General features: G+C 46.0%; 1 pseudogene; it reads right to left on the bottom strand.

Moving 5' to 3' along the window:
* LOC120519611 overlaps positions 1-12,056 on the bottom strand; it is a 32,585-nt pseudogene extending 20,529 nt beyond the window's left edge.
* Positions 12,057-12,068: the final 12 nt, after the last annotated feature.

Below are 12,068 nucleotides of genomic sequence, written 5' to 3'. Positions count from 1 at the left end.
CTGAATACACATCAACCAGCATTAGTGGGGTACATAGCCATCGGCTGCATTCAGGCCGAAGCAGTTGAAGGATTTGCAACTATCTTATAAAGGTTAAATGTTTGAAGTGCCACGGAGATGTAGATCCACAGCACAGCAGCTGATCGAGCAAAGAGGAGGTAAAAAATAAAAACTTTCCGTGTATCACCATTTAACAGGGGGTTTGAGGACACTGTGTCTCGGGTGTGTTCAGCACTCTCTTCCCTGAGGAGAGACATAAAGTGGCTACCATAGTGCCGGCCGGGGGGTTTCAAGTAAGGCAGGGGGCCCAATCCCTAGTATACATTATATATATATATATATATATATATACTGCTCCAAAAAAAATTAAAGGAACACTTGTTAATCAGAGTATAGCATAAAAATCAATGAAACTTATGGATATTAATCTGTGTAAGTAGCAGAGGGGTTGTTAATCAGTTTCAGCTGCTGTGGTGTTAATGAAATTAACAACAGATGCACTAGAGGGGGAACAATGAAAGCCCCAAAACAGAATGAATGGGTTTTAAAAGGTGGAGGCCACTGACATTTTTCCCCCCTCATCTTTTTTGACTGTTTCTTCACTAGTTTTGCATTTGGCTACAGTCAATGTCACTACTGGGGCATGAGGCGATACCTGGACCCCCAGAGGTTGCACAGGTAGTAACTTCTCCAGGATGGCACATCAATACGTGTCATTGCCAGAAGGTTTTTCTGTGTCTCCCTGCACAGTCTCAAGGGCTGGAGGAGATTCTAGGAGACAAGCAGTTACTCTAGGGAGAGCTGAGAGGCAAGAAAGGGCCATAACCCATCAGCAGGACCAGTATCTGCTCCTTTGGCAAGGGGGGAACAGCCCCCACAAAATGACCTCCACAGGCCACTGGTGTGAATGTCTCTGACCAAACAACCAGAAAGACTTCATGAGGGTGACCCAAGGGCCCATGTCTCTAGTGGGCCCTGAGCTCACTGCCAGCAGCATGCAGCCCCGATTGGCATTCGCCATAGAATACCAGAATTGGCATATGACCCCTGGTGCCCTGTGCTTTTTCAGATGAGAGCAGGTTCAGCCTGAGCCGGACAGAAATGAAAGGGTCTGGAGAAGCCATGGAGAACATTATGCTGCCTGTAACATCATTCAGCAAAGAGCAGTTTGTGGTGGGTTAATGATTGTCTGGGGGGGCATCCATGGAGGTCGGGCTGCAGGTTGACAAAGGCACCTTGCGCCATTGGTATCAGGATGAAATCCTTGGACCCATTGTCAGACCCTATCTGTACAAATGGCTCCTGGGGCACGACAACCCTGGCCTCATGTGGTAAGAGTATGCAGGCAGTTCCTGGAGGATGAAGGAATTGATACCATTGACTGCACCACACTTTCCTAACCTAAATCCAATAGAACACCTCTGGGACATTATGTTTTGTCCATCCAATGCCACCAGGTTGCACCTCAGACTGTCCAGGAGCCAGTGATCTGTCCAGATCTGGAGGAGATCCCCACAACACCATCTGTCATCTCATTAGAAGCATGCACCGTGTTGTCGGCATGTATACAAGAACACAGGGGCCATACAAAGTGCTGCATAAATTTTGAGTTGCTGCCATTAAATTTTGGCAAAATGGACTAGCCTGCCACATAATTTTTCACTCTGGGAAATTTTTGGGGGTTTTGAATTAGGCTCTGTAGGTTGATATTTTCATTTCATCAAACGATGTGGCATCCTTTCGTCCTAACACATTACCCAGTCTATATCAGTATAGATATCAGGAGGATTTCTTTTCCCCATTGAGATCTGATGTGTTTTCAAAGTGTTCCTTTAATTTTTGAGCAGTTTATATTATATATTGTCATGTAGTCAGATTTACACAGAAGCACAGGAGGTTGTAGAGACAGGGAAATTTATTCAAACACTGCAAACGAACATTTGTCTCTTTTTCAAAAGTTTAAACGTTCTTTAAAAAGGCGGAGATGACAGTTCCGTCTCACAATTAAAAGGGAAAGCAAACATATCTTCCTCTTCAAAGGAGTGGCTCAGGAGCAGAGAATGTCAAAAGGGGGAATCAATAGGTGTTGTTCGGGGTTTTAAGTATGCAAAAGTACCACGGGAAAGCATATTGCGGATAGAGCAGCGCCAGTAAGCCCAGCAAGTAAAAGGGAGCAATGTGAAGGTAGTCTTTCAGTGTTTTTTAGAGGAGCCGCCTGTATCCTTTAGGGTTGGATCAGCCCCCTGCTCACCAATAACAAAAGACACTTCCATTTTGTGGTTTTGCTTTGGATGCAGAACTGACAGACCTTAATAGTTTAGAAGTTTAATAAATGCCGAATACTCAGACCTCTAAACTACCAAGTCTACAGGTTTGAGAGCAGGAACTGAAAAGAATTCAAATTGACATTACGGGTGTGTAATATAGGTATCTGTGAAACAGGGGTGTGGCTCTTGGAAAGTGGGCGGAGTCAATGGGACACCAGTGACAGGGCGTCATCTTATAAGCCTCAGAATGTCTCAGGTCGCCAATCGGTATGAGGCTTCAGACTGTCTCGCCTGTAGCTGGACTCTTTGGGGCAGCCCCATTACAGCTGTACCACGTCCCTGCTTTTATAAAGGAAGTGCAAGTGCTAGACTGAGGAGGACAATGGAAACAACGCTCAGTCGGATTGAGAGAGATGGAGAGAGAAAGAAGGAGCAACAGAGAGTCGTGCGAGTGGGTGCAAGACAGAGAGAGGCAGACAGCTGGGAGGAAGTCCCTAAGAGGAGGTGTGTGAATGGGCTCAGGAGCTGATGGCCACTCTAGCTGAGTGACCTGGGAGATGAAGTGGCTGAAGAGCTGTTCAGTTGTAGCAACTCACCAGAGAGGCAGCGTGGCTGCAGAGGAGCAAGAGGCAGAGATAGGCATTCCTGCGGTGGTGCCATGGACCACAGGGGCACAAGCTTGGCAGCGGGAGTTGGAGGCTTTTAGGTAATGCCCTGCTGAGTCACAGACGGCAGCAGGGGTCCAAGACTAAGAGCATCGATGAAGGGGTCTGAATTGTTGGATAGGTCATCCATGGCTGTAAGAGCCCCTGTTGGGTTAAGCAAGAGACGCAGTTTTCAGGACAGCACCCAGGCTCGTGGTTTTAAGGACAGTCTCCTGCCATCTTTTAACCTCATTTTAATGGATTATTTATTTGATTGCTTTAACCTCCGCATAGACATTTCTTTTATTAGGATTATTTATGAATTTTGCATTGCACTTTTCAGGGACACTGTTTGATTCACTACTTTTATAAAAGCACCAAGCACTTTACACCTTCCTCTTGCTCTGTGTGTGTTTGTCCTCATCTGCAAGCTCCATCCTGGTCGTGACTATCGACAGTGTCGGGCTCAAGAGGCTCTCGAGAGGCTCAACTGCGAGAGGATGGAGTCGACCTGCACCATAACACTATGTCCACCAGTCTATTTAATATTTAGACAAAGCCCTCTATGGTTTCTGTGTAGCAATTCCACAAATTTCACGTGCACGTGGTAACTGGCATTTTTTTCAGAATTGAGATTTTTAGTTGTTGGAGTTACTAGGTCATTGCTGATGGCTATAAAGTAGTGGTGATGGCCAAATATGTCTTCATTCTGGTCATAACTATGGAAGAACTAGTATGGACACAGTATCTATACTAATAAAGGCATAGCCCTCACTGACTGACTGACTGACTGACTCATCACTAATTCTCCAACTTTCCATGTAGGTGGAAGGCTGAAATTTGGCAGGTTCATTCCTTACACGTTACTTAAAAAAGTTAAGCAGAAAATTTCATTTAAATTCTACACGTAATCATAACTGAATCCTTACTTACATACATATATACGCCATAGCCTGCAGCTCGGTCAGCGTGTGAGGGGCGGTCCCCCATCACCACGCCTCCCACGATTGAGTGCCTGCCCATAAAGCCGTCCGTCAGCAGCAGACACATGCTGCTACGAGGCATTTGTCATGCCTAAGACGAATCGATATTACGAGATACAAGTTTAATGAGAGAAGCGTGGGGTATAAATGAGACTTTTGATCACTTTGTGACAGAGTTAAAATTGCTGGTGAAGGACTGTGCTTTGCAAACGAAGATGAGATGGTCAGGATAGACTAGTTTGGCACAAACTCAGCAAAAGTGCGAAAGAAACTTTTGGCGCGGGTCTGAGCTAACATTAAATAAAGCCGTGGACATGCAGAGATCGCATAAGCACAGCTGAGAACCTTCAATGCATGTACTCCGAGCGGCTCACGTGAACTGACTGTGACGACATGAACAACAAGCAAGAGCTCCAAAGAGCTGAGTTAAAACAAATTACACAATTGAGACGGCAGAATTGAATATGAAGGACTGACGATACACGATATTCATAAGTTCGCCTACTGCGGAATCAAGCACACGGTGGAAAAAGTCAATGCCCAGCTAAAGGAGCAGTAAAATGTGTAAATTGAACCACTCTTAAAGTTTGGGACTGGGAAAGGTAAAACCGTGCATGCAGGTGTGTAATGTCTCAGATAAAGAGGAAGACGAGCTGATTATTGATGCAGTAAGAAAGGAACAACCCTCTGAAGCTGAACAAGCCTTTGTAGACATATCAATAGGAAAGCAAGGTGTAAAGCTTAAGTTTAAATTAAGTTCATGACACGCATATTCGAGAGGCAAAACCACAACTAATACCGAATTCTGTTAAACATCTTAGATTCACGAAAGTACCGATTTGGGTAGTGAACACTGATGAATGAAACCTGTTATCTTTACAATGGTTGACAAACACGGAATGTAACTTGAACACAACACATCCTCCAAATACTAACCTGATGTTACGTTATTATAAAATGTTTCCTTTTCTTTTTAGATACTTCTTTAACACACTACTCTCTGCCGTGAAGTGCGGGTATTTTGCTAGTTTTATATAAACCTAGTAACTCCACTGACCAATGAAGAAAGACCGCTACCAATGAAACGTGGTTTACGATCATGTGATTTAAATGTCTGTGGTGGGCTGGGGCCCTGCCAGGATTGTTTCCTGCCTTGTGCCCTGTGTTGGCTGGGACTGCACAGACCCCTTGACCCTGTAGTTCAGATATAGCGGGTTGGATAATGGATGGATGGATTTAAATGGCAGGTGTGTTTTGGTTTGTGACAGAACAATATCGTGTACGTGAAGCTCAGGAAAAACTAAATCTAGAGATCATTAATTATGGGGGAGACACCATTTTCTCAATTTGCAGAAAACTTGAAAGATGTCACATTCCGGGTTATTCCATAGTTGGTGAGAAATGGCTCCCACCCAGCATTCTGTAAGTGGCGCAAATGAAGGCTGCCCAAAGAGGAATGACCTGCACTTACCACAATGATCCACCTCACAGTACTGATCGTCATATCCACACGCCATCATCGCCGCCACCGTGTCATTGACCACACAGGACGTCAACATCAATGCCCTAAAGAGCCCAGAGATTACTGATTTGGTGGAAGAAGCTGACAACAATATGAAAATAGGGGTCTAGATTTCAAACAACTGAAAACTTACCCCAACCTTTTGGACCCTGCAGAGCGCCAACCACACTGGTTCCTTGTACTCCCTCGCTTTATAATTTTGGTCCAGGATATCAGCTCACCCTGAAAATGCCATTCAGAAAGCAAAGACAATACTGAGTATATCTTCTAACGTGCCATTTTTAACATTTGTCAACGTGTCAAGCAAAATCAGTGAGTTGGAGCGCCCACTGGGCTTTAATTAGATGGACCCTGCAAGAAGTTCAGGTCATATTTGGAATGGAGATGTGAACACAAGAGGAGGACAGAAGTAAGGTCATCTGTTACTGGGAGCAGTGGTCTGACCGGGGCACAGGGAAGTGGTGAAGGTGGTCAATGTGTTTTGGAAGCCATCACAGGGCAGCAGTCTCAACCAAGATGCCCAGGCTCCTTTTCTGCCACCTCTTCCACCTCCTCTGGTGGATACCAAGGCTACCAGGCAAGCGGAGATGTCTTGTAGTCCAGTGTGCTGTGTCTGCCCCAAGGACTGCCCTCGGTTGGAAATGCGTGAACCACCTTCACAGGGAGGCATGCCAAGCAGATGCCCCAGAGGAAAATGTTACTGCTCAATGGTTGATCTTTGATGGCTCGTGAGACTTCACAGAGATTCTCCTTTATGTTTCATTTAAGAATAGAATTTGTTGCAGATGTTTCTCCTAAAACCTTTGATAAGAAGGAGACGTGAGATGCGCCTACATAAAAGGAGTCAGACTTGACAGTTTGGTTTGGTGTTGTGAGGTCTCTTTCTGTTCTTCTTCTAATCTCTTTTCAAGACTTCATCTTTCTTGTAAATTATTGGATTGAGGCCCTTATCTCAAGGTGGCTTCCAACATTTGAGCTTTGATTGGTTCCATTGGTTTCTTTTTGTTTTTCCAATCGGAGCTCCGCAGATGAAGCAACTTTCTTATAGTCACCAATGGTGTCAGCAGTGGATCTGAACCCACAGACTCAGCACTAAGTCGTCTAGAATGAGTCTGATCAAATTGGAGCACAGCAATACACGACTGAGAAACTGATCATGTTATTCAGGGCCAAGGACTACAGCTCTGTATCATAGTGAAGGGTTTTATCACCAGAAACGACGGCTCGCACATCTCATCGTATATGACTGAGCACACAATGCAAATACTTTCAAACTGCAAGAAAAATGTCAAGAGACTACTTGAAAATCTGAGGCCACTGTGATTCTGCCGAGATCTCCAATGAAACTCAAGAGGAGACACTTGTGTGAATTTTGACTCGGAGAAAACAATCAGCAAAGAGAGAGACAAAAGACAATGTCTCCATTTAATTTCATTCTGGTCTCATTGACGCTTGGAGAAACTAAAAAGATATGAAGGGGGATCCCTTTTCTGATTTTTTCATTCTTATGGGATGGCTCGATCCTCCTCGACGTGGAGGAGCAGCAGCTCCACTTTGAGCTCCCTTGAATGTTTGCACCTCACCCTGTCTCTAGGGCCGAGTCCAGACACCCTGAAGTGGAAACTCATTTCTGCCGCTTTGTATACATGACCCGTTTTCGGCCGCTTACTCACAGCTCATGACCATTGGTGAGGGTGAGAACGCGAGACCGACCGTAGAATTGAGAGCTTTGCCTTCTGGCTCAGCTTTCTTTACCATTACTGACCGGTCAAGCTCAAATAACTGCCTGACACCACTCAGATCTGTCTGCTCGACCTCTCAGTTCATTCTTCCCTCCCATGGCATGTCCTCATTTTCCACTTGATTAGCCTTGAGCCATCTGACTGGTCTGAGCTGCTTCCCATATTATGTATTGCAGCGGACCCTTACCAGGCTGGGATGCCTTCATAAGGAAGGACCTGGGGAGGGGAGAGAGAGAGCATGCATAGGCATTATTATTATATATTATTATTATTATTATTATTATTATTCCCCTAATCACTAGGTGGCGGCCCTCCTGGGTTACTACAGCACCACAGATTCCCACAGGGCACACTGGGAATTGAGTTTGTTGGTTCGGCCCTGTTGGGTTCCAGGGGTGCCACCAGGGGATGCTGTAGGGACTAGGAAGTCAGTCCTACTTTTGTCAGGCTACCACCCCACCCAGAAGTGCTTCCGGACCACTGCAAGTACTCCCGGTGGGAAACCAGTCAGAAGGAAGAAGGACAAAGCTAGCTGCCAAGAGGAGTGGAGGAGGCGGTGACCAGGACAGAGAGAGAAGGAGGAGGAGAAGAAGAGACGACAATGACAGAGAGTGCGCGCTGTGCTTTACTTGTGCTTGCCTTGGTGCCGTGGGAAGCGACTGGGAAAGAGTTTCCCACAAATTAAAAAACCTTTGCCTGTGCCGCACTTGTGTCCAGAGCCTGTGTGTGTTGGGTGTTTTGGTGGCCACAGTATTTTTTGGCTAGAGGTATGGCCCCCAGTGCCTAAGGTTTTGAACTATAAAGCTAAAGGTTGCCAGTTTAGTTTCCACCACAAAGGAACTGTAAGGTGTTGATTTGTAGGACTCGCTAAGTGTGAGTCATGTACGCCAGACAGTAGGTGGCACTGCAAAGCAGCCATGAACTTGTAAAACCAAAAGAATCGCCAGCCGCAGGCATCCAGCCCATTTACTTACATCTACCAGGTTGTTTTGTCTGCACGGAACGCTGAAGGTGAACCCCAGGGCTGCTGCTTCTATGGATCTGCCTCTTCTGCATGAAGTCTTTCAGACATTCGCCACATGAAGGAAGAGCTGAGGGATGCAAGCAAATTCAGCTAAATAAAAGGCCAGTCCCTTCACACAAACCAAAAGATTTCGTGTGGAGGAATTGACTCACGTCGCTGCCTTTGCCACTCATGACCTCCTCTGGCATGGGGTACACCTGGCTGTCCATCTGCACGCTTTTGCTTCTCATCTTCAGAAACCTTCACCTGCAGCACCTTGAATTTGGGAGCCTCCGAGATCCAGAGCCAGAAACTCGCCCTTCTCTGAAAAAAAAAAAAAAATGTAGGGGTCAAGTTAACTGCAAGGTGGTCACCATTCATCTGCTGCCCAGGAGCAGCCCTTTAGAAAAGCCTCCAGCCATGCACTTCACATGATGACTAGTGGCTGGTAATGCAGCCCACCAGTCGCGCTGTTTCCTCCAGCTTTAGGGGTCTGAGCTTTAGCAGCCTGGTCACCGACTAGGTGGATGTTCTCCCGTGTCTCCCAAATTTCAAAGGCATACAGGTGGCACTGATTGACAGCTCTGACTTGCAGAGTGCCATGCTGACCTGAGTTGATTCCTGCCCCGTTCTGTGCTGGTGGGATAGGCTTGGCACCCCTAAGGCCCTGAACTGCAATGGCTGGTCTCAAAAAATCAGTCTAACTTGCTTTGTTCTGTACAGGGTCATGGGGGTCTGCTGGAGCCTAAACCAGCTGCCACAGAGCACAAGGCAGGAAGAAACCCTGGACAGGGCGCCAGTCCATCACAGGGTGAACACACAAACACACACGAATATTTTTATATAGAGTGTGTTTTAGGTTATTAATATCACTTTATTGATCCTGAACCATTTTTCTATGATTATTGTTGTCGCTTGTGTTCTTTCTGTGCAGCACACGGGCTGACTCGTCCCAGGGCTCATGTCACAGTGTCGGGTAGTGAGGCCACCTTCAGACTTGAACAGTATGACCCCACTGGTGGTCTTTGAGGCTCAGTGTGTACATATTGGCTCACATGCACTTGAGTAGGACTTTGTCTTGTGGTGCAGTGAGAGTCACCTGTATCTCGATATCACACGACAGAACAGGTGGTGGTGGACCTCAGACATGCCAAGGAGTTCCCCAGAGACCAGTCACCATTCAGGGAAGGACGGGAAGTGGTGAGCTACAAGTACCTGGGGGTCCATATAAATAGTAAACCTGAGTGGTCTGACCATACAGTGGCGTTGGACAAGAAAGATCAGAGCAGACTGGACTTGCTAAGGAGACTCGGGTCTTGTGATGCTGTTGGGAATGTTCTGCTAGTCCAGTGGCCATTGTGGTGCTCTACACTGCGGTCTGATAGGGGAAGCAATGAAAAGCAGCAGAATGTCTGAACAAACTGATCAGGAGAGCTCGCGCTCATCACAGGGTGAGCTCTGGACACACTGGAAGCTGCTGTGGAAAAGAGGATGGTGGCAAATTGGGTGCCATCATGAAACATCCCCACCAGGAGGCGCTGTATTGAGCACTTGAGCCACAGGCTCTTATTCCACCGTCGGTACTAAGAAGCGCCTCTGGGGGTCTTTTCTGCCCACTGCTATCAGGCAATTCAATGCTTGCACCTAGAGTACTTGTTAAGTTTATTTTTATTTACCATTGATTGATTGATTGATTAATTGATTGGCTGTATTTTTTGCCCTATGAGTCTTTATTTTTATTTTTGTTGTTTCTGTGTGTATGTGTCTGAATTTCCCAGAATTAATAACGTTTATCTCATCTAATCTAAAACTGGAGGTCATGTGAAGGTGGGTGGACCTGGTGGTGACGGTCGGCTGATCGGTGCCATGCAGCAGCACAGTACTCTGCCACAGAGTGGCATCAAGCAGCAGCCATGTTGTGTGATGCCACTCTGTTGAACACACTGTGCTGTTGGTGTCAGTAAATGACCTGATTTAACTAAAGTGCTCGTCTTATTAATGTTATAAAGGTAGTGTGCCCCTGGCTCGCTCATTATTTAAATATCCGTGCTTGCCACTTTCTGTTCTTTATCATTTTTATTGAATTTATTAAAAGCAAGTAACACCCCATCCAAACAAAAGGCACACTTAACAAAACTAAATTCTTGTCACTTTCTTGAATTGTGTCGTGATGCTTGCCACTGTCAGAAGACCACCTACTAGAAACACAAGTGTCTACTGGAAGACGCCTGTGCGTGAATCCATTGCCCCCAGTGCCATGAAAACTGGCATCGCCCTTCAGATGAGACATCACACCTGACTCTCTGTGGGCATAAAAGACCCTGGGCAGAGTGCCTCCCGATGTCCTGGCTAAACGGCACCATGGCCTTGTCCATTCTGCCCCTAATTCAGCCCCGTCCTTCATTTGCTGACTGCCTTTGACACCCCTTCACCACTGAGTAGATAAGGTGTGGTGAATGCATTGGCACAATGCTGGCTGCATCACTTCATCCAGGTGGAAGCTGCACAAAGGTGGTCTTTGAAGTGGTTCCCTGTCTATTTAGAAGCCAACTTAGCAGCTTAGAAAAGTGCTACATAAATGTAATAAACTGTTATTGCTCTATTATTAATACTTTATTATTATTATTATTGGTCTTGTCAGGCCTGTTTATTGGCATTTTTAGGCCCCTCAGCCACCAGAGGGCTCCATTTCAAGCAAATAAGAAGGGTGGTGGTCTTAAAGTAGGTATACCACCTAGACACCCCAAAAAGGCTGGCTGTATGGATCTGACTCTTCATGTTGAACTCAGCGCTCTATAAATCATCACAGTTTGTTAGAACAAATGTAATGCACGCCTGCCAAGTGAAGTCACGGGTGGAGCCCATCCCAGCTAGCAGAGGGGACAAGGCAGGAGCAAACACTGGAGAGGGTGCCAGTCCATCAGAGGGCAAACACACACACCGGCCAATTCAGAGTCACCAGTCCTCCCAGCCTGCATGTCTTTGGACTGTGGGAGACGGGAAGGACATGAAGACCCCACTAGGGAGGAGCCGAGATGTAAACCCGAGACCTCTCTGTGGGGCAGCAGTGCTACTATTGCACCACCCTAAGTGAATAAATGTCCAATGTACTATTTAGATTTGTGTAGCCCCTTTTTATAAGGCTCACTCTGAAAGGCGCTATACAGAAGAGTGACTGATGTCACTCTGATTATTGATCTTCTAGTGGATGTCACTTCAGTCACATTACTGTTGTTCTTACTCCATTTTCTTTGCTTATCATTGAAGGGGTGACCTCAGTTACATAAGCCAAATAAATGTGTTATTATTATTATTATTATTATTATTATATAGTCCATATTTATGATTTCAGTAGCCAACAATGTGATTATTAATATTTGGAATTCTGCCCTTTTTTTTCTAATGTTGCTGACAAGATGGCACCTCCTGCTTTTCACTCCCGTGATACGAGACACCAAGAAGATGCCAGGACCGAAGGCAGGGTGAAATGTGCCAGCAGCTGCCACACAAGATGGAAAGCAGAAGTGACGCCCGCTGTCCAGCCTTGCTTGTGTTTTTATTCCCTCTTGCACTGCAGGTTAGTATGCCCACGTCATCTTTGGAGTCAGAGTGCACACCACGGCACCCCTTCCGTCACAGTAAAAGGACTGTAGGTGGGTTAGGTTTCAGGTCTCTTCGCTTTATATGCCTTTATAACTCTGCACAGCTTCACACTCCCATTAACTACACTTGTCTTTTTTGTTTATTTTTCTTTCTTACCTGACCTGTCTGGTGTGGACCTGACGGTGTGGGCAACATCTTAAGGGTGGAGGTGAGGTTGGTTTCACTGTTCAGACCCTTCCATCTCTTCGAAACGCACCATGATGTCTTTCAGCTGTTCATCCTGAGCCGCATGCCATCAAAAGCG

This window comes from Polypterus senegalus, unplaced genomic scaffold, assembly GCF_016835505.1.
Source record: "Polypterus senegalus isolate Bchr_013 unplaced genomic scaffold, ASM1683550v1 scaffold_608, whole genome shotgun sequence".
Lineage (NCBI taxonomy): Eukaryota > Metazoa > Chordata > Cladistia > Polypteriformes > Polypteridae > Polypterus > Polypterus senegalus.
This window is presented reverse-complemented; position numbering and strand designations above follow the sequence as displayed.